This window comes from Schistocerca gregaria, chromosome 3 (genome assembly GCF_023897955.1).
Source record: "Schistocerca gregaria isolate iqSchGreg1 chromosome 3, iqSchGreg1.2, whole genome shotgun sequence".
NCBI classification, from domain to species: Eukaryota; Metazoa; Arthropoda; class Insecta; order Orthoptera; family Acrididae; genus Schistocerca; species Schistocerca gregaria.
The window spans coordinates 248761710-248784944 of record NC_064922.1 but is presented as its reverse complement, the minus strand read 5'-3'; the positions used below and the strand labels follow the sequence as shown (position 1 = coordinate 248784944).

At 42.1% G+C, this 23235-nt stretch overlaps 1 protein-coding gene across 10 annotated transcripts in view; it reads right to left on the bottom strand.

Annotated features, from left to right (window-relative positions):
• LOC126356052 (uncharacterized) overlaps positions 1–23235 on the bottom strand; it is a 268209-nt gene that overhangs the window by 222623 nt on the left and 22351 nt on the right. For 5 of the 10 annotated variants that reach the window (XM_050006738.1, XM_050006743.1, XM_050006739.1 and 2 more), the window contains exon 2: positions 8298–8518. The exons of the other annotated variants lie outside the window; for them this stretch is intronic. The gene's annotated coding sequence lies outside the window, so the exon portion shown is untranslated. The remainder of the gene's footprint in view (positions 1–8297; positions 8519–23235) is intronic. 10 annotated transcript variants of the gene reach the window in all.

The following is a 23235-nucleotide window of genomic DNA, read 5'->3' as shown; positions in this document are numbered from 1 at the left end:
GTGCGGCGGAAGGTACTTTGCGTACCACTGCCTATTTATTATACCCCCACCCCATCTCCTTTTCCTGTTCCTATTATTGGCAAGGATGATTGCTCGTAAGTCTTCGTGCTAGCTCGATCCTCTGTAATTCTACTTCATGGTCGTCAGGTATACGTAGGAGAGAGCAGTATATTGGTTGATCTTCTACGAGCGTATACTCTCGGAATTTCAAATGTGTGTGAATTCCGAAGGGACCAAACTGCTGAGGTCATTGGTCCCTAGACGTACACACTACTTAAACTAACGCTAAGAACATAAGAACAACACACCCACACACATCCCCGAGGGAGGACTCGAACCCTCAACGGGTGGGGGCCGCGCAATCCATGACAGGGCGCATCTAACATGGCGGCCACTACGCGCAGCTCAGAATTTCTACAGCAAACCACAAAGTGATAGACAACGCCTCTCTTGCAATACATGCCACTTTAGTTAAATAAGCATCTCTGACACTTTCGTGCTGACTAAAGGAATCTGTGACGGAAAACGCTGCTTTTTCGGATCGTCTCCATTTCCACTATCAATTCTATCTGGTATGGGTCCCAGTCTGACGAGCAATATTCAAGCATCGGTCGAACGAGCTTTTTGTAAGGTACCTCCTCTATGGATGGACTGCGCTTCCCCAAGTTTCTTCCGAAGAACAGTAATAGTGAAACTTCCTGGCAGATTAAAACTGTGTGCCGGACCGAGACTCGAACTCGGGCATTTGCCTTTCCCGGGCAAGTGCTCTACCAACTGAGCTACCCAAGCACGACTCACGCCCCGTCCTCACAGCTTCACTTCGTGCTTGGGTAGCTCCGTTGGTAGAGCACTTGCCCGCGAAAGGCAAAGGTCCCCAGTTCGAGTCTCTGTCCGGCACATAGTTTTAATCTGCCAGGAAGTTTCATATCAGCGCACACTCCGCTGCAGAGTGAAAATCTCATTCTGGAAACATTAATAGTGTTCCGCTGAAGATTGGTATGTTACCTGATACTGGCCGGAAAGCCAATGTTAACCCGTAGTCATCAAAAATTAAGTTCCGAGTTTTGTGAGAGATGCAGAGCTTATTATACGCCTGGAATTTTTTGTAGCCAGGGAAGAAAACAGTCTGGGGACGAATCGACCTTGAACGAGTTCTTTCCTTCTGAAGACACTGTATTACAGACGATCACTTATTTGTAGCAAGATTCATAAAAATTAATTTTGGCTCTTGCAAAGACCTATTTACGCCCTTCATAGACCTCGAAAAAGTCTTTGACAGAGTACAATAGGATAAGCTGATGAATATCCTGAAAAGGAAGGAAATAAAGTGGAACGAGAGAAGACTGCCTGAAAACTTGTATTCAAATCGGAAGTCAAGAGTACGAATAGGAAATGAGATCTCGGAAGACAGCAAGATCTGGAGGGATCAGACAGGGCTGTTGTCTCTCGCCGATCCTATTTAACATTCATTTGGAAGAAACCGTGAAAAGTTGGTTGGACGAGAAAAGAGCCATCAGGATAGGTGAATAGAAATCAGAATAGATAAAATCAAAAAATATCATGGTGATTCTTGCACAAAATGAAGGGAGCCTGTGTAGCATACGGAACGAACATAAATAAAAATAAATAGAAAAGCACGGTTATAGGCTTGAGGGAAGAAGAGAAAAGTGTTAAGTTAGGGAGAAAAACCATAGAACAAGTGAGAGCATTCATGTATTTGGAAAGTTGGATTAGGGAAGATATGCAATGTGAACAGAACGTCAATGGCCGCATGGTGCCACCGAAAGTGGCATTCCAAAAGCAGAAAAGCCTCATCTAGTGGTTTGAGCATAGAATTAAGAAAGCGACTAATGAAATTCTTAATATAAAGCGTGGTCTTGTATGAAGCAGAAATATGGACATCGAGAAAGTAGAACGAGAGAAGAATTGAAGCTTGTGAAATGTGGACGTGGCGCAGAATGCAGAAGATCAACTAGACTGATAAAAAGTCAGGAATGAGAAGTACTGAGAAGAGATGGGTAAGATAGGAGGATGTTGCTAACAGTGAAGAATAGGGGGCTAAACTGGATAGAACATAATCTGAAACGAGACTACGTTGTAGTAGAATCAATTGAAGGATTTGTTCTGGCAAAGAGAGGAAAGGAAAGAAAAAAATACCAGATGCTGGATGACGGCAGAAGACCGCTACAGGGGTACCAGAGAAAGAGGAGGAAAGAAAAGGACAGAGAAGCACGCACGGTTATGAAGTCTAAACTTGCCACAAGGTAGTTAATCAAGTGATGATAAATACAACACAGCGTCATTTACATTTATCAAATTCTTTTGATGGTGTTTCATTTTCAACAGTGCATTTAAAAATAAGTGCAAATAGTATTAATAATCAAAGTCATTTGCACACACAATAAAACCAACAAAATTTCACCACCCAACTAGTGTCACCACAACTGTTAAGACTGCTGAGGATGGCTGCAATCTGAAACAAACTGCAGTCAACACGAAGTGTTCGGAAGGAACGGTGCCTACTTTTAACGTTCACTACTTTGGGACCAGCGTTCAACATGTTGTGCCCTTAATGTAGCTGATCTATTAGTTGTCCATAAAGCACTAATTTATGATGATTACCGCCGCAAGCGCCAATGTCAGTATTGGTTCTTGAGCAAAAAAATTTCATGTCCAACTCTGTAAGATCACCAATCTTAGGCTGATATTTCAGGAGCTGCGACTGTTATTTAAAAGCTAACCTATTAATTTGTAACTAATTATACTGTCAGTAGCCATCGTATATCGTTGACTACTGTTTTTTCATTTCTATACAGGCAATGTCCTTTTACTTTCTTGTCTCTGATTACACATACGAGGGTCGGAAAAAAGTAATGCCTCCCATTTTTTTTCTACTTAAAAAAATTAAGTTAAGTGAAAAATTTGAATTTGGCGCCATTCCTCAAACCTTCTTCTGCAATCCACTGCAGTAGTAACTTTCTGTGTCAACAGGTGGCAGCACAGCAGAAGTTTGTAAGATGGCCGACATCGATGTTCGTTTGAGACAGCGTTGTGTGATTGAATTCTTGAATGCAGAAGGTGAAACGCCCATACGCATTCATGAAAGACTGAAGAAGGTGTATGGTGTTGTGACAGGGTATGTCAGCACTGTTAGACGATGGGTTCGTCGTTGTAAGGAAGCTGAAGGGCAAACACCGTTGACTGACGAAAAGCGGAGCGGCAGGCCGGTGAGTGCAGTGACTCCACACAACATTCAGCAAGTTGATGACATCATTCGTGGTGACCGTCCGGTGACTGCAGATGAAGTCTGTCGCATTATTTCTCTTAGTAAAGGCAGTGTGATCACGATTATTAAACAATTGGGGTACTCAAAAGTTTGTGCACTGTGGGTTCCAAGAATGTTAACCGATCAGAATAAAGAGGCAAGGAAAACAATAGCCTCCCAACACTTGCAGCGCTTCCGTTTGGAGGGAGATGAGTTTCTGAAAAAAATTGTGACCGGGGACGAAACATGGGTGCATTTTTTTGAACCCGAATCAAAGAGGCAGTCAATGGAGTGGCGTCACACAAGCTCGCCGAGGAAGAAAAAATTCAAAACTGTGCGATCGGCAGGGAAAGTTATGGCAACAGTTTTCTGGGATACAGAGGGTGTGATTCTGGTTGATTTTTTGGAGCAGGGATGCACAATAAATTCTGTTCAATACGTCACAACCCTCAAAAAACTTAAAGCACGTCTTCAGCGAGTTCGCCCAACAAAATCAATGGCAGATGTTCTTCTTTTGCATGACAATGCAAGACCACACACCAGTCGTCACACGTCTGACGAGATTGTCAAAATTGGATGGGAAGTTTTGCCTCATCCCCCATACAACCCTGACCTGGCACCATCAGACTTCCATCTGTTCGGGCCACTAAAAGAAGCTCAATGTGGGATTCATTTTGAAGATGAGGAGGCCGTCAAAACATCAGTGCGTCAATAGCTTAGGAAGCAGAGCTGTGATTTTTACCGTGCTGGGATACATGCCCTTGTTTAAAGATGGACCAAAACTGTAGATATGGGCGGAGATTACATTGAAAAATGACAAAATGATCCTCAATGTTGTGGTTTTCAACCTATGTAATTGCATTTAAATTTCCTGACAATTAAACGTAGAAAAAAAATAGGAGGCATTACTTTTTGACTGACCCTCGTAATTTCCCCCACTTTTTCCCTTGTACCTGTACCAAGTTCACTTTTGCGAGTGAGTGACGGTAAGGCTCTGCAGAATTTTATAATTGTTTCCATATTTATTGTGTGTGTGAAATTTCTGATTATTGCACCACATTCATGCTGATATTAGCGACGTTTCTCTACACCTGATCTTAAATATAAGACGCTCTACACCTGATCTTAAATATAAGACGCTGTCAAACTGCCACAGCCTTAACTTTAACTGCAATATTGTTTTATAATATTTTTATCAAATGAAGTCAAATACTTTGGGTGTATTTGTGTTGTTTTTAGTACTTCCCAGATCAAAAATCGACAAGACAACATTTTAGTAAGTTTACACATCACAATATATTTCTGTCAAAGTATTCAAACGAGTCATCAATGAATCATATCTGTTTCTGAGTGCTATTCTTTGAATTTAAGTAATTTGACAGTCCCCGTATTTTATTCTGATCCCATACTATGAAATTCTTATTACCCAAATAAATTGATGGGTAACATCAGACTTTTTAATCAGATTCAATACTGTAGCTCCAATCACATAACCGAAACTTTTTTCAAAGTCTGCATATGCAATCTAAGCTTCTAACTGGTTGAATGATTGTAGCAGATACTTGTGAAATCTCTTGAGTTCGTTTTCTGTCTTCTTGTGCCTGCTACGCGTTACCGTACATTAACGGGCATTTATACTTACTACAACTCCACCAAACAAGATTTACCACCAATTAGCTACAGCGCATATAAACAAAGATAGCGAAAACAATTACACGTGACGCGGTATGGCCCAATAACGTTATTTTTCGCTTGAGAAATCTCCGTTTTCGAAGAGAAAAAATGCTTACATCGACTAAACCGTGGAATGTTTTATCACATTGCAATGATGCTGTATCAGCAGTGTCAAATGCCACACAAAGGCCCAAACGATTCGCAAAGCACGAGAGCAGCACATCTGTGACATTTGGAAGATAACCCATTTGTACTTAGATCACCCCGAACGTCCTTCCCCCAGCAATATAATCAGCACGCCGATGACGGTCGAATATGGCGTCACAAAATCTTTTCTTTTTTACGGGCGTTATTCCGTATCTTCACGGGATCGGCATGTTAATCTAGTTTGGCAATGTTAGTGGTAGATTGTGGCCGAATGTCCTTCCTGTCGCCACAAGTAATCGCCGCCCCTCCCCCGGGACGGAAATTATGTACCCCATCTGTCTGCGTCTAGTGATATCCATGTGAAAGTGTGAGAACGTTTACGAAATGTTTGCGAATCGTGTAACTGACGTGAGACGTGGATACCTGCCCAGGATGCACTTATTCGGATGTGGAAAACCGCCTAAAAACCACATCCAGAGTTGTCGACACACCGGCCTTCGTCGTTAATCCGGTACGCGGATTCGACCCGCAAGCCGGTGGAACTCCCTCAATCCCAGAAGCAGCGTACTAACGCGCGCGGCTATCCGAGCAGGTCCAAACGGCGATCGTAATTATTTACTACCAGCCATGGATGAGTCTTTATCTTTTTTCTCACCGTTCAACGATTGTGCAATTCGAAAACTGATCGCGGATGTAGCAAGCGATTAAAACAAGAGCGCCACAATTATAAAAAATAGCATGCTCTCCTTACGAAGGATATCTGTTCTACAATGAATCAACGGAAAGACAAAATGTATGATTACTGTATTCTTGTTGGGTCTGCAGCCGCACGATACAGTCATCTACGCACAATATTTCAGCAGTGTATCTGGCTTGCTGAAATATTGTGTGTATATGACGATAATCTGGCAGCTGAAAACAATATAATAAATTAATATGCCAGTGAAACTTATTCAACACAGAAATACACTATGTGATCAAAAATATCCAGACACTTGGCTGAAAATGACTTACACGTTCGCAGCGCCCACCGTCGATAATGCTGGAATTCAATATGGTATTGGCCCACCCTTAGCAATGATGACAGCTTCCACTCTCGCAGGCATACGTACAATTAGGTGCTGGAACGCAGCCCATTCTTCACGGATTGCTGCACTGAGGAGAGGTATTGATGTCGGTCGGTGAGACCTGGCACGATGTCGGCGTTCCAAGACATCCCAAGGGTGTTCTATAGGATTCAGGTCAGGTCCCTGTGTAGGCCAGTCCATTACAGGGATGTTATTGTCGTGCAACCACTCCACTACAGGCCGTGCATTATGCACAGATGCTCGATAGTGTTGAAAGATGCAATCGCCATCCCCGAATTGCTCTTCAACAGTGGGAAGCAAGAAGGTGCTTAAAACACCAACGTACGCCTGTGCTGTGATAGTGCCACGCAAAACAACAAGGGGTGCAAGCCCCCCCCCCCCCCCCCATGAAAAACACAACCACACCATAACACCACCGCCTCCGAATTTCACTGTTGGCACTATACGCGCTGGCAGATGACGTTCACTACGCATCCGCCATGCCCACACCCTGCCATCGGATCGCCACAGTGTGCACTGTGATTCGTCACTCCACACAACGTTTTCCCACTATTCAATCGTCTAATATTTACGCTCCTTACACCAAGCGAGGCGTCGTTTGGCATTGATCGGCGTGATGTGTGGTTTATGAGCACCCGCTCGACCATGAAAGGCAAGTTTTCTCACCTCACGCCTAACTGTCATAATACTTGCAGTGGATCCCGATGCAGTTTGGAATTCCTGTGTGATGGCATGGACAGATGTCTGCTTATTACACATTACGACCCTCTTCAGCCGTCGGCAGTCTCTGTCAGTCAACAGACGAGGTCGGACTGTACACTTTTGTGCTGTACTTGTCCCTTCACGCTTCCACTTCACTGTCACATCTGAAACAGTGGATCTAGGGACGTTTAAGAGTGCAGAAATCTCAGGTGCAGATGTATGACACAAGTGACACCCAATCACCTGACCACGTTCGAAGTCCGTGAGTTCCGCGGAGCGCCCCAATCTGATTTCTCACGATGTCTTATGACACCTGAGGTCGCTGATATGGAGTACCTGGCAGTAGGTGACAGAACAATGCACCTAATATGAAAAACGTATGTTTTTGGCGGTGTCTCGATATTTTTGATCACATAGGGTATGTATCATTATTACTACCGCCTGACTCTTCGATTGCGGTCCACCAAAATTTGATGTACTCACACGAAAATACATATAATTTTCACATAGTTACGTTACAATCAATTTTAATTTATAAAGCCACGAATTTTTTTTAAGGAGATGATGGATGTAGTTTCTAAGGGACTCAAAACCTTGGTTACTGGTTCTTTTATCCTCCTAACGGAGAAAATGAAACAGTTTTGTAATATGCCCATAGTCGGGTAAAGAGCTGTGACGCAGTCACAAGAAATGGCTTACGCAGTAATGTGAACTGTGAGCATCGATAAAAGAAGATGTACAATATGCACGGCTGAAGGTAGAGCGATGGGAGGAAGTGCGCGGCCAAAGGTTTACCCAGAATAAGAGCTCTGCTTCGACGCTACGAGAGGATATCAGAAAAAGGAAATGTAGTATGAGTGATAAGGGAAAAAAAGCAGATTTCAATTGCAGGGAGATTAGATGTTTAGTTTATGTCTGGGCAGGTGTGCAGCTGAGTTGCGACGCCAGAACGGGGGAGGAGGGGAGGAGAGGTGGGAGCGAGGAGAAGACAAAACAAGCCCCGGAAGTTGTCCCGTTCTTGATTCGTCAAGACGCAATTTACACAGTACGTCGTACGAGGAAGTCAAATGAAAACGAAAAGAAAAAAAAAAGGCGCTGTCGAAACAATCTTGGTAACATGTGGCCCGCTCAAGTGTGGCCAAGGTTGTTTTAACCACGCTGAAGACGTTTCGCTGTGACGTCTTTACACATCCTTCATACAGCCCCGATCTCTCTCCACGCAATTTCCAAATTTTTGGAGTCCTGAAGAAAAACATTTGTGCGCGTCGATCTGCTTCGGAAGAAGAGGTGCACGCCTAGGTGCAACCATGGTTCCGTAGGCGACCGCAAACACTTTACGTGAAAGCATTGACCATCTTGTCTCGCAGTGGGATAAATATATTAGCAGTTATGGCGATTACTTTTGAAAATAGTTTACTTACTTTTTTCGCACCTGTCTAGTTTTCATTTGGCAGTCCCTTATGTGTTAAGGGTAAATATGACCAGTACTGATGCGACACCAGAGAACAACTTCTCTTCGAGAGGGGCGAAGTGACATTCTCCAATTCTTCGTGGAGGTATTTATCATTCAAAGTACGTAAGGTCGTACGTTGGTCATTCATTCTTCTCCCAATTTTTGTAAGTTACGGTGACTGAGACGTATCTGGAACGCAGATTTTGGAATTTATATTGGCAGCAGGTCCTTTGTAGAGACTTTCTTGCCTAATGTACCAACACGACCATTGCTCAACTTCAAGAAAAGCCGCCACCCTCATAAGCACGACGCATTTAGTAAATATAAAATAATGTCCACTAAGAAACTTACATATTTTAAGCAATTCAAATAGGGTACTAGGCATGATGATTACATATAACACCTACACAAGCATGTGTGTACATATTTATCCTAATTAGCTGCGACGCAAAGGAAATGTCGAAGTGAATAATGGTAAGAGAGAGATTTCGAAACCATATTTTGACTTTTTAAGACATTTCCTAGGGCGGCTGTGGATTCTCACCACAATTCATTGGTTATGAAATGTAGATTAAACCTGAAGAAACTGCAAAACGTAGGAAATTAAGGAGATGGGACCTGAATAAATTTTAAGAACCAGAGATTGTTGATTGTTTCAGAGGGAGCATTAGGCAACGATAAACTACAACAGGGGAAACGAATACAGTAGAAGACAAAAGGGTAGCTTTAAGAGATGAAATAGCGAAGGCGGCACAGGATCAAATAGGTAAAAGGACAAGCAGAGATTCTTTGATAACACAGCAGATGTTGAATTTAACTGACGAAAGGAGAAAATATAAAAATGACGCTGGCGAAAGGGAACACAAACATCTAAACTGACAGAAAGCGCAAAATGGCTAGAGCACAAATTTATTGATTTAGAAGCATATTATCTATCAGCTGTTCGCCTGACTACATATTCTACCCAAATCCATTTCATTTGCCATAATTACGTCTTCCACTCTAGTCTTTTAACCTGATCTACTCGTTCGTTTTAGGTTCCTCACAGCCCAGTTTCTGAATGGTTTCACATTACAAGACCGTGTCTCTCACCCTTACATCAAAACTGGTAAAAAACAAACAGTGAAAGTTTTCTGTTTCAGACACAATGGACGATTAGTTTTAAAAGTGCCATTTAGTTAGCGACATTTATTTTGAGTCTTTTTCACCACTGTTTATTTCATTCTTGTCCATCCAGTTTACAACTGCGTCAGACGTAAAAACTTAACTTGTTCAACGATTTCAGTGTTAATTTATACTATTCTCTTTACGTACGTTGGTTATACATTATGTTTGTCTCACAAACTTGCTTTACTAAGCTGTTATATTAATTGTTTATCAATCCAAGAGGCAAAAAGCACAATATCAGCAAAACTAAGATAGTTCAGATGTCAGATCTGAAAACTTCCTCTTGGATTTCCGAGAAAAATTTTGGTGATATGGAACATCGTCTTCCACTTCTGAATTGCAATATATCCTGATGTTTCTAACGGAAATTGTATCTAATCCATTTTCATTCACTAATCGCGTTCCGTAAATCGCAGCAAGAGAGCGAACCTTCAGGAACAAGTATAAGTTTTTACATTACATCGACGTACGTATCCAGAAGTTATTTGGCAAAAAATGACCTAGTCTTTCCGTCAATCATTAAACGCTCCACGATCAAATAAACTGTTGTTGTTGCAGCTCTCCATGCTACTCTATTCTGTGAGGGGTTCTTCATTTCCGATTAACTACTGAACCCTCCATCCTTTTGAATTTCCTCACTGTTTTCATCTCTTGGTCTCTCTCTAACATTTTTACCTCCTTCACTTCCCACCAATATTATACTGGTGATCTCTTGATGTCTCGGAATGTGTCCTATCAACCGATCTCTTCTTTCGGTCAAGTTGTGCCACAAATTCCTTGTCTCCCCAATTCTATTCAGCACGTCCTCATTAGTTACGTGATCTACCCATTTAATCTTCAACATTCTTCTGTAGCACCACATTTCGAAAGATTCTATTTTCTGTGTGTCTAAACTGTTTATCTTCCACCTTTTGCTTCCGTACAGGGCTACACTCCAGACAACTACCTGCAGAAAAGATTTCCAAACACTTAAATCTATATTCAATATTAAAATTTCTTTCCTTCATAAACTCATTTTTTGTCATTACCCTCATACTTCAGCCATCATCAGTTATTTTGCTAACCAAATAGCAAAACTCATGTACTACGTTTAGTACTTTGTTTCCTAATCTAATTCCCTCAACATCACCTGATTTAATTGGACTACACTCCGTTATATATTTTTGCTTTTGCTGATGTTCGTTTTGCATCCTCCTTTCAAGACACTGCCCATTCTGTTCAACTGCTCCACGAAATCCTTTGCTGCCTATGACAGAATGTCATCGGCGAACCTAAAATCTTTTATTTCTTCTCCCTGGAATTTAATTCCTACTCCAAAGTTTTGCTTCCTTTACTGCTTGTGCAAAGCGCAGATTGAATAACATTGGCGATAGGCTACAACCCTGTCTCACACCCTTCTCAACCACTGCTTCCCATTCACGTCCCTCGACTCTTATAATTGGAGTCTGGTTTCTGTACAAATTGTAAGTAGGTTTTCGCTTCCTGTATTTTACGCCTGCTACCTTCATCAATTCAAAGAGAGTATTGCTGTCAACATTGTCAAAAGCTACCTCTAAGGCTACAAATCCTGTAAACGTAGGTTTTCCTTTCCTTGGTTTGTCTTCTAAGATAAGTCGTTGGAGGAGTTTTGCCTCCTGTGTTTCTACATCTCTCTGAAGTCCAAACTAATTTTCCCCGATGTCAGTTTCTACCAGTTTTTCCTATTCTTCTCTATAGATTTAATGTTTGTATTTTGTAACCATGACTTACTAAACTGTTAGTTGAGTAAACTCACAATCACACCTGTCAGCGCCTACTTTCTTTAGAACTGAAATTATTACATTCTTCTTGACGTCTGAGAATATTTCTCCTGTCTCACATATCTGGCACACCTGATGGATGAGTTTCGTCATGGCTGGCCCACCCAAGACTATCGGTAGTTCTGACGGAGTGTCGTCTTCTCTCGGGGCCCTGTTTCGATTTATGTTTTTCTGTACTCTGTCCGATTCTTCTTGGGATATCATATCTCCCATCACATCTTCATCTACGACCTCTTCCATTTCTATAATATTGCCTAAATTCATCTCCCTTGTATAGACACACTATATACTCCTTCCCTTTATCAACTTTCCTTTCTTTGCTTATAACTTGTTTTCCATCTGAGCTCTTGATATTCATACAGCTGCTTCTCTTTTCCCCAAGACCACTTTAATTTTACCCCCTAGTGAAATATGCGTCTAAATCCTTACATTTGTCCTCTAGCCATTCCTGGTTAGTCATTTTGCACTTCTTGTCAATCTGATTTTTTATACGTATGTATGCCCTTTCGCCAGCCTCATTCGCTGCCTTTTCATATTTTCTCCTTCATCAGTCAGATTCAATACCTCATGTGTTACCCAAGGATTTCTAATACGCCGACTTGTCTTTATCTGTTTGATGCTCTGCTGCCTTCACTATTTCATCTGTCAAAGGTACCCATTCGTCTTCTACTGTATTCGTTTCCACGCGCTAGTCAACCGCTGCCTAATGTTTCCTCTGAAACACTCGGGAACCTCTGGGTATTTCAACTTACCCAGGCATATTTCTTTAAATTCCTACCATTTTCCAATTTTTTCCATTTTTAATCTACAGTTCATTAACAATAATTAGAGTCCACATCTGCCCCTGGAAATGTTTTACAATTAAAAAATTGGTTCCTAAATACCAGTCTCACCATTATATAATCAATCCGAAACTATTCGGCGTCTCCAGATCTCTTTCACGAATACATTTTTCTTTTATGAGTCTTAAATCAAATGTTAGCGATATTATGCGCAAAATTCCTGCAGGTGGTTTCCTCTTTCATTCTTTTCCCACAGTCCAAATATTTTTCCTGCTCATCCTTTTCCTATCATCCAGTTCTAGTCCCCAACAGAATTAAATTGTTGCCTCCTGTAACTACGACTTATTTTAGAAGCTAGATTATGGAAAGACAAACCTACATTTCTAGCATTTGTAGACTTAGAGAAAGCTTTTGACAATGTTGACTGGAATACTCTCTTTCAAATTCTGAAGGTGGCAGCGATAAACTACAGGGAGCGAAAGGCTATTTACAATTTGTACAGAATACAGATTCCAGTTTAAGAGTCGAGGGACATGAAAGGAAATCAGTGGTTGGGAAGGGAGTGAGACAGGGTTGTAGCCTATCCCCGATGCTAGTCAATCTCTATATTGAGCAAGCAATGTAGGAAACAAAAGAAAAGTTTGGATTAGGTATTAAAATCCATGGCGAAGAAATAAAAACTTTGAGGTTCGCCTATAACATTGTAATTCTGTCAGAGACATCAAAGGACTTGGAAGAGCAGTTGAACGGAATGGACAGTGTCTTGAGAGGAGGATATAAGATGAACATCAACACAAGCAAAACGAGGATAATGGAATGTAGTCGAGTTACCTCGGGTGATTCGACTACATTCCATTATCAGTTAACTCGGGTGATGTCCGCCCCGGTAGCTGAGTGGTCAGCGCGACAGACTGTCAATCCAAAGGGCTCGGGTTCGATTCCCGGCTGGGTCGGAGATTTTCTCCACTCAGGGACTGGGTGTTGTGTTGTCCTAATCATTATTTCATCCCCATCGACGCGCAAGTCACCGAAGTGGCGTCAAATCGAAAGACTTGCACCAGGCGAACGGTCTACCCGACAGGAGGCCCTCGTCACACGACATTGCAACTCGGGTGATGCTGAGGGAATTAGATAAGGAAATGAGACACTTAAAGTACTAAGGGAGTTTTGCTATTTGGGAGAAAAATAACTGATGATGGTCGAAGTGGAGAGTATATACAATGTAGACTGGCAATGGCAAGGAAAGCGTTTCTGAAGAAGATAAATTTGTTAACATCGAGTATAGATTTAAGTGTCAGGAAGTCGTTTCTGAAAGTATTTGTATGGAGTGTAGCCATGTATGGAAGTGAAACATAGACGATAAATAGTTTGGACAAGAAGAGAATAGAAGCTTTTGAAATGTGGTGCTACAGAAGAATGCTGAAGATTATATAGATAAATCACATAACTAATCAGGAGGTATTTAATAGGATAGGGGAGAAGTCTGTGGCACAACTTGACTAGAAGAAGGGATCGGTTGGTAGGACATGTTCTGAGGCATCGGGGGATCACCAATTTAGCATCGGAGGGCAGCGTGGAGGGTAAAAATCGCAGAGGGAGACCAAGAGATGAATACACTAAGCAGATTCAGAAGGATGTAGGCTGCAGTAGGTATTGGGAGATGAAGCAGCTTGCACAGGATAGAGTAGCAAGGAGAGCTGCATCAAACCAGTCTCAGGACTGAAGACGACGACGACGACAACAACAACAACAACTGTCTGAATAGTTTTTTACCTTATCGTACGTTTCTTCAGTTTCTTCATCTGCGGAACTAGTTGGCATATATTCTTGTACTACTCTGGTAGCTGTTGGGTTCGTGTCTATCTTGTCTACGATAATGAGTTCACTACGGTGTTCATAGTAATTTATCTGCATTTCTATTTTCTTATTCATTAATGAAACCAGTCGTACATTACCCCAATATGACTTTGTTTATGACCCTATATTCACCTGACCTGAAGTTTTGTTCCTCCTAAGACCGATCGTCACTAAGCCCAACGGTATGTAACTTCAACCTATCCATTCCCCTTTCTACATTTTCTAGCTTATCTGCCCTATTAAGGGATCTAACATTCCATGCTCCGATCCGTAGAACGCCAGTTTTGTTTCTACTGATGCTGACATTCTGCTGAGTAGTCCCAGTCTGGAGATCCAAATGGGGGAACTATTTTCCCTCCGGAATATTTTACCCAACAGAACGCCATCAACATTTAACCGTACTGTAGAACTGCATGCCCGGAAAAATTACGGCTGTAGTTTCCTTTTGCTTTCAGCCGTTCGCAATACTGCCACCACGCGTTTTGTTTGATGTTACAAGTCCAAATCAGTCAATCATCAATACTGCTGCCCCTGCAACTACTGAAATGGCTGCTGTCCTCTTCAGGGACTACACGTCTGTCTGGCCTCTCAACAGATACCCCTCCGTTATGGTTGGACCTGCTGTGCGGCTATCTGTATCTCTGGGGCACTCCAGTCATCCCACCGACAGCAAGGTCCACATGGTTCATGGGGGAAACCAAACGAACTAATATGTCTAAATTAACGACACTCTGTGAGCAATCAATTGCCACACGCTGTGCGGCCTACTATCGCTAAATCGGCACTCACTGACTAAGTAAATACACAGAATGTACACAGGATGTAAAAATTTCCGTTACAAAGTTCTAGGAGTTTTAGAGGGGACTGAGTGACAATATGTTGAATTTGAACCCATATCCGGAAACGGTTTGCTTGGCAGGTATGCAACAGTGCAACAGGATAGTCATGGTGGGGTGGTGGTGGTGGGGGGGGGGGGGAGCTGGGAGGGGGGGGGGGGAGCTGGGAGGGGGGGGGGGAGCGGCTTACGTCGAATCGGCTTATGTGATTTGACGTCTCCCATTCCTCTCCGACCGGGTTCGGGTCTCTTTCACGTACGTACGTGTGTGTGTGTGTGTGTGTGTGTGTGTGTGTGTGTGTGTGTGTGTGAGAGAGAGAGAGAGAGAGAGAGAGAGAGAGAGAGGGAGAGAGAGACGATCCTTTTGTATGGCGAAGCTCAAGGTAATGGAAGAGCTGCTCGTCGCCAAATCAAGATTGTTACCCACGACTTACGACTCCCTTCTCGCCACAATTATGCAACGGCTTCGAGAAAGGGGACCTTCACCGTCAGCATGTATGAGACCATGCTGTATCACCTTAAAGAGAACCCCTCAGCATGTACACGAACAATTTATTTAATTACTAATTAGAACAACTGTAAAACAAATGTACTTGGTTACGCCTAATAAATTAATTGTAAAGTGGTCGCGTTATCAACACGTTTTCAAATGATTGTCGCAAGGAAACGGTACGATTCGGGACATAGGTTACTGTTCAAAATAATATGTACTGACCCCCCCCCCCCCTCTTGAGGTCCTAGAATGATGTAACGGGAATTTCCAAACGCCCTGTAGACTGGGCTTCTCTGCGGATGGAGAATGAAAGAAAAACTTCAAATACCTTCGGAGTTCGTAAGCACAAAGTACAACTTATTTCTCACCCTCTCCCACGGAGACATAGCATCAATACCGCGGAGTGGAAAATCTAGTTTTGATAATGGCCTCAGTTCGGCGAGGTCGTAGGCTGTGTTTCAAAAATGAAATGTCGTGTGACGAGGGCCTCCCGTCGGGTAGACCGTTCGCCTGGTGCAAGTCTTTCGATTTGACGCCACTTCGGCGACTTGCGCGTCGATGGGGATGAAATGATGATGATTAGGACAACACAACACCCAGTCCCTGAGCGGAGAAAATCTCCGACCCAGCCGGGAATCTAACCCGGGTCCTTTGGATTGACAGTCTGTCGCGCTGACCACTCAGCTACCGAGGGCGGGCGTTTCAAAAATGAACAGCATAGAGACAGAAGTGATGACATTTTATGCAGGAACTGACCATCATTCTGCAAGAAAATGTTCAAGGACGTATAGTGCAAGCTGTTACCGATTTGTTTGACTGATGTGGCTGCTAAGTGCTATACCACCTACTGCACTCCCCTGACTTAAGCCCTCATAAGTTCAATTCTATTTCTAAACTGAAACACTTCACGCACTCGTTTCCGAACTGCTAAAAAATTTGTCGGGCAATAGACCGCGCCGCTCGAACTGTCAACACAACTGGCACACTGCTAAGAGTATCCTACGACTTCCACATCACTGGCAAAGGGATATACACAATGCTGGTGACTACTTTGAAGATCAGTAAAACTTTGAAACACGTATCTATTTTGTGCGAGCTGTAAATAAATAGTTGCCACTATTAAAGTTCCAACCCTCGTATGATGCCATATGAAAGCAGTGAACGAAAATAGGCATAGCAGGCTAATTTACTGATATTTTTATAACTAAAATTTGCAATAACCCTAATAGCATAAGTAGCTGAATATAACCGTTTCAACAGATCATCGATGTCTTTCTTCCAGTTCAGTTTCTCATCAATGTACCACCGAGAAATTTTCAGTATTCTGTCTTAGAAACAGACTTGTATTCAGAGTTTATATTTATCAACTGTGTTATGCCATTTACTGTACAGAATTGCATAAACTGTGTTTTCTCCAAATTTAGTGAGAGTCAGTCCATTTGCAGAGAACCACTTAATAATTTTCTGAAAGACATTATTTACAATTTCCTCAGCTGATTCTTTCTTGTTGAGTGTGATTACCATACTTGTATCATGAGCATCTTCACGAATATAGAGTGGCAAGTCGTTAATACATATTAAGAACAATAAGAGACCCAAGACTGAACCTTGTGAAACACCATTCTTGATACCTCCCCAGTTGGAGGCCTCTGCTGGTTTTTGCAGACTATCTGTACCTTCTGCATTCTTCCAGTTAATTGTAAATGAAACCATTTGTGCACTGTTCCACTCATACAACAATATTTAAGCTTATCTAGAAGAATTTCATGATTCACACTATCAAAAGCCTTTGAGTGATCACAAAATATGCCAATGGGTGATGTTCGGTTATTCATTGCATTTAATATTTGATCAGTAAAAGCATATATGGAATTTTCTGTTGAAAAGCCTTTCTGAAAACAAAATTTTGTTAGTACTTCATTTTTACAAATACATGATGCTACTCTTGAATACATTACTTTTTCAAGGATTTTGGATAAAGCTGTCAGAAGCGAGACTGAGCGGTAATTGTTAGCATCTGACCTATAATGGTTTAACAAAAGCGTATTTCAGTCTATCTGAAAAAAGCCCTTTTTCAGTGAGCTACTACATACGAGGCTGAGAATCCTACTTATTTGTTGGGAACAAGTTTTTAGTACTCTGTTGTAAATATCATCGATTCCATGTGAGCTTTTACTTTTGAGTGAATTTATCATTTTTCTAATTTCAGTAGAGGACGTGGGTTGAAATTCAGTTTTATCAAATTGCATAGGTACTGCCTCTTCCATATACTGCCTTACATTTTCTAATGAATAGCTGGATCCTATTTTCTACACAACACTTAAAAAATGATTATTAAAATGTTTTCTACTTCTGAGATCTTGTTAACAAACTTTTCATTGTGTTTCATAGAAATACAGTCTTCCTCTGCTCTCGCTTGCCATGTTTCCCTATTAACAATATTTCAAATTGTTTTAATTTTTATTATCAGATGTGCTACTCTCCGACATAATGTACATACTTCTGGCCTTTTTAATAACTTTTCTTAATACAGTGCAGTAGTTTTTACAATGTTTCAGGATCATTACTACTCCTAGCTATAGGATACATTTCCCTTTTCTGTTTACAAGATATTTTTATCCCTTTAATAAGCCATGGATTTTTACATGGTTTGGTTTCTTACAATTATGTTTTACTGTTTTCTTATGGAAACTGTTTTCAAACATACTCACAAAGGTGTCATGAAGTAGGTTAAATTTTAAATTAGCATCATGCTCCCTGTACACCTCATTCCAGTCTAATTGTTGCAAGCTCTCCCTAAACTTTTGAGTTGTTAAATCGTTAATTGAATGCACTATTTTGGAGGACTGTTTTGCATTACTGTATGGAGCTATATCAAATACTGTAACTAACTGTGCATCATGATCACACAGACGGTTCCTAAATGAAAAGTTTTTTTTGATTAAATTTATCTTTGACAAAGAAAACATTATCTATCAGTGTGCCACTCGAGTAGGAAAATCAATAACTGATGTGAAATTGAAAGAACCAAGTAACACCTCAAGATCAAGCTTTCTATCAGACTCATTCAGAAAATCTACATTGAAATCCCCACAAACAATACTTTGCTTCCCTCTGTCTGACAGATAGCACAATAAAGAAAGTTTTTCAAAAACAGTTGAAAATTTTCCAAAGGGGCCTCTACATGGCTACAATTATAAATGTGCCATTATTTAGTTTAAACTCACACGCACATGCTTCTACACGTTGCTCTACGCCAATTTTTTTTAGTTTCAAAATATTTAACACTGTGACAGGTTTTAACATATATGGCAACTCCTCCTCTTTCAATAGTGTCTCTACTTTCACGTACTGAAAGCTTATATCCACTTACATTTACTATTTCCGTACCTGTGACTATATGATGTTCAGACAGGCATAGCACATCTATTCCACCCTCAATCTTATAAACCTCACCCTCAACCATCTAAGCAAACAAGAAGCTCATCTGCTTTGTTTTTTTAACCCCTGATATTCTGGTGCAATATATTAACATTATTTTTCACTGTGCTTTTATGTGAATCTTGGGACATACACTACTGGCCATTAAAATTGATACACCACGAAGATAACGTGCTACAGGCGCAAAATTTAACCGACAGGAAGAAAATGCTGTGATATGCAAATGATAAGCTTTTCAGAGTATTCACACAAGGTTGGCGCTGGTGGCGACACCTACAACGTGCTGACATGAGGAAAGTTTCCAACATTTCTCATGCACAAACCACATCTCGATCCCTGAGTCAACAGATGGGGACGTTTGCAAGACACCACCCATCTGCACGAAGAGTTCGACGACGTTTGCAGCGGCATGGACTATCAGCTCGGGCACCATGGTTGCGGTTACCCTTGACGCTGCCATCGCCAGCGCCTGCGATAGTGTGCTCAACGACGAACCTGGGTGCACGAATGGCAAAACGTTATTTCTTCGGATGAATCCAGGTTCTGTTTACAGCATCATGATGGTCGCATCCGTGTTTCGCGACATCGTGGTGAACGCACATTGGAAGCGTGTATTCGTCATCGCCATACTGGGGTATCACCCGGCGTGATGGTATGGGATGCCACTGGTTAAACGTCTCAGTCACCTCTTGTTCGCATTGACGGCACTTTGAACAGTGGTCGCTACATTTCAAATGTGATACGACCCGTGGCTCTACCCTTCATTCGATCCCTGCGAAACCATACATTACAGCAGGATAATGCACGACTGCATGTTGCAGGTCCTGTGCGGGCCTTTCTGGATACAGAAAATGTTCGACTGCTACCCTGGACAGCACATTCTCCAGATTTCTCACCAACTGAAAACGTCTGGTCGATGGTGGCCGAGCAACTGGCTCGTCACAATACGCCAGTCACTGCTCTTGATGAACTGTGGTATCGTGTTGAAGCTGCATGGGCAGCTGTACCTACCTGTACACGCCATCCAAGCTCTGTTTGACTCAATGTCCAGGCGTATCAAGGCCGTTATTACAACCAGAGGTGGTTGTTCTGGGTACTGATTTCTCAGGATCTATGCACCCAAATTGCATGAATATGTAATCACATGTCAGTTCTCGTATAATATATTTGACCAATGAATACCCGTTTATCATACGCATTTCTTCTTGGTGTAGCAATTTTAATGGCCAGTAGTGTACATGGCAACTACTACTCTCTCCATAGTGTCTACTTACACGTGCTGGAAGCTTATATCCACCTACATTTACTATTTCCATACCTGTGACTATATGATGTTCAGACAGGCATAGTAAATCCTATTCCATCCTCAATCTTCTAAACCTCACCCTCAATCTTCTAAACAAAGAAGCTCATCTACTTTAATCCCCCGATATTCTGATGCAATATATTAACATTATTTTTTTACTGTGCTTTTATGTGAATCTTGGGACATACTAACATCATTTTTCACTGTACTGTTATGAGAATCTTGTGATATTTACACATCACTAGTACTTCTTCTCTGAACTCTCATTAACCTTAATTTCAATCAATTTAGGATTATTGGACACTGATATAACCCTAAAAAAGTACTCCCATGAGTTTAAGAGGGGGAGGGGGGGAGGGAGGCACTGAAAGATTCTGCTATCATCCCAGCCAGTTAACCCTTCCCCTTCCTATTGAGATGCAGGCCATGTCTGCTGAAGTCCCACCTACCAGTACGATCAACAGGAAACGAACATAAGCCTGACAAAGCAGCCACCAGAAGCAGCTGATCTAGCTCCGTATCGACTCTCCTGATAGAGCTGTTCAATTGGGGCCGATCATAGTGCATGAAAGCAGGAACCATGCCAACGTTCGTACGGTTGGTTGCAGATGCTATTTTTACCAGGTCACACTCAATATTGTAGCCTTGATCCTTATCAATACTGTTTCTCGCTCCACCTACTACCACTACATGATCCTGCTTTGTAAAACCCTTGCACAATGATCCTAGAGCTGACAAATTGCGGCCATGTTGATTGCTACGTTTCTCCTATAAGGTTCCCGTGTGTTCGTCAATCGAGGAGCGTATGTGTGCAGCCTTGTGATCATGATTGTCGTCGTCTTGGAACACAGGTGTGCCCACATCATACTCACCATTACGTAGAAGAAAGGGAAATACTTGGTAACCGCGAATGTTGAAATAAGCATCCTGGTTCATTCTATGAAGTTACGGCATTGAAGCGAATCATGTTGACTTCTTGCCACGATATTTCGGCTGAAAACCATTCATGCTTGATCATGTGGTGTGTGTTTAGCGCTGGAGATAGCTAGTTCAAGTCGCTAAATTGGGCGCGGAGACGCTTGCGCAAAGGTAAACGCTACATGCGCGATCTTTGCGACGTCTGTCCAGTTTCGCGCCCTCTTTGAATACTGCTCCATCTATGGCGCTAAGGCACATGCGTAACGGTGATACTATTAGGTTAGTGGATCAGTTCTTAGCTTTTTTGTTTTGCATGCTAGTATTCCTGTTGCTATGGGTTTACTTATCGTCATTTTTTATTTTAGTTCACTGTTGCTAGTTGAGTTTACATATTGTCATTTGGAGACAGTGAGTGGAGCCGTGGACGCTAGAAAATGGAGTGCCAAGTGGAGAAATTGGAACATATCCGACATATTTGCATGTTTGAGTTCAATGGAAGAGTGACTGTTAAGGAGAGAGCCAGAAACATTTGCGCCCGGCATGGGAATAAGGCCACTGGACCGAGCACAGCAAGGAAAAGGTTTCCTCCATTTAAGGAGCATCGTTTTAACGTTAGTAACTCTCCTACGGGGTTTCATGAAGGCCGTTTAAAGGCATAACTCCGAAATGATCCACACCATCAGTGTAATTGAGAACTGGCAAATGTGATGAACTGTGATCTTTCCACCATCGGGCGATATTTGAATGCAATGAGGATGGTTCAAAAATCGGTTGTATGGGTACCGCATGCTCTAAGCCAAAATCACAAGAATCAGCAGGTGGGCATATTTGCATCTCTGCTTGCTCGTTATCAATTGGCAAGTGAATAACACCGACCATTCCTAACCTGTATCGTTTCTGGTGACGAGAAATAGCGTCTGCATGCTAACATAAGGAACAGAAAGGGATGGTTGAGCCCAAACAAAGCAGCAACTCCCTGTACACGGAGATGCGCCGCGCATGAACCCGGCGGAACAGCGACGGTGTGGTGTACTACGATTTGCTTCCCCGAACTGTAGCCATCACTGCTGACATTTATTGTCAACAACTGAGACGTCTTCCAGGCGCAGTCCAAGAACACCGACCAGGAAGACTGTGTGAAGTGGCGCTACTCTACGGTAACACCCGCCCCCGCATTCTGCTAGACAACACTACACAGGATTTGGGCTGGGAAGTCATTCCCGCAGCCACCTCATTCACCTGCTATTGCGACTTCAGATTTTCACCTTTTCCACTCTCTATCGAACAACTTTCAATGAACTTTCTTTCCGGAGGAAAATACACTCCGAATATGGCTCGACGAGTTCTTCCCCTAAAAACTACGTGATTTCTACAGTCGCGGAACCGAAAAATTACCCTAGCGTTGGCAGACTGTTATAATAGTAAAGGATAATATATTATTGATGACTAAGTCTCTGTTATGTGAATCTGTTGTTTTTATTAAACTTATCGGAAAACGATACTATGGAATGCAACAATCTAATAAATTCGTGCTCTCTGTCGTAATGCGGGGTTGCGGAGTTAAAATTCGGACGTCAAATTAATAAAATTAATTGTTACACCTGCCAGTAGTAATAAAATATTTCCTTACTGTAGCCATTAAAGAAATCACGGGCCTCACGGTTAAGAAGAACAGCCGCGCTTTCTGGAGCACCTGAATTCAGTCCACGATATCAAATTTACGATGGAAGTGGAGAAGGGCGATTGCCATTTCTGGATGTCTTGGATGGTTTGAAAGTGGATGGATCATTGGGGAATTCCGTTCACCGTAAGTCAATACGTACAGACCTATATTTTCAGGCATCGAGCTGCCACCACCCATCAAAAAGTATGGGCATCTTTCGAACATTGGTGCACCAGACACATGTTGCGTCTGATGGCGACTGCCTTGCAAAGGAGCTGGAAAACATACAACCTGTGTTGAAAGATAATGAATTTTGTCAACATCAGATCTGGACAGCTTTAAGGAGAAAGAAACATTACAACCCACAAACTCAAAGAGGAGAAAGGGCGGTTCAAGTCAAAGGCGTTCCTCCCATATGCCAGCAATATTTCGTAGAAATAAGACAGAATCTTATGGAAACTTTATGTCAAAGTAATCTTCCGCCCACCTACAAAGACTTGTGCTCTTCTCGCTTCGGTTAAGGACGACCTGGGATTGCGGAGGGCTGAAATCTACAGAATACCTTGCCAGTGTAGCAAAGCCTACATTGGTCAGGCAACGCACACAGCGCGAGAAAGGTGCGTTGGACATGATCGGTACACTCGC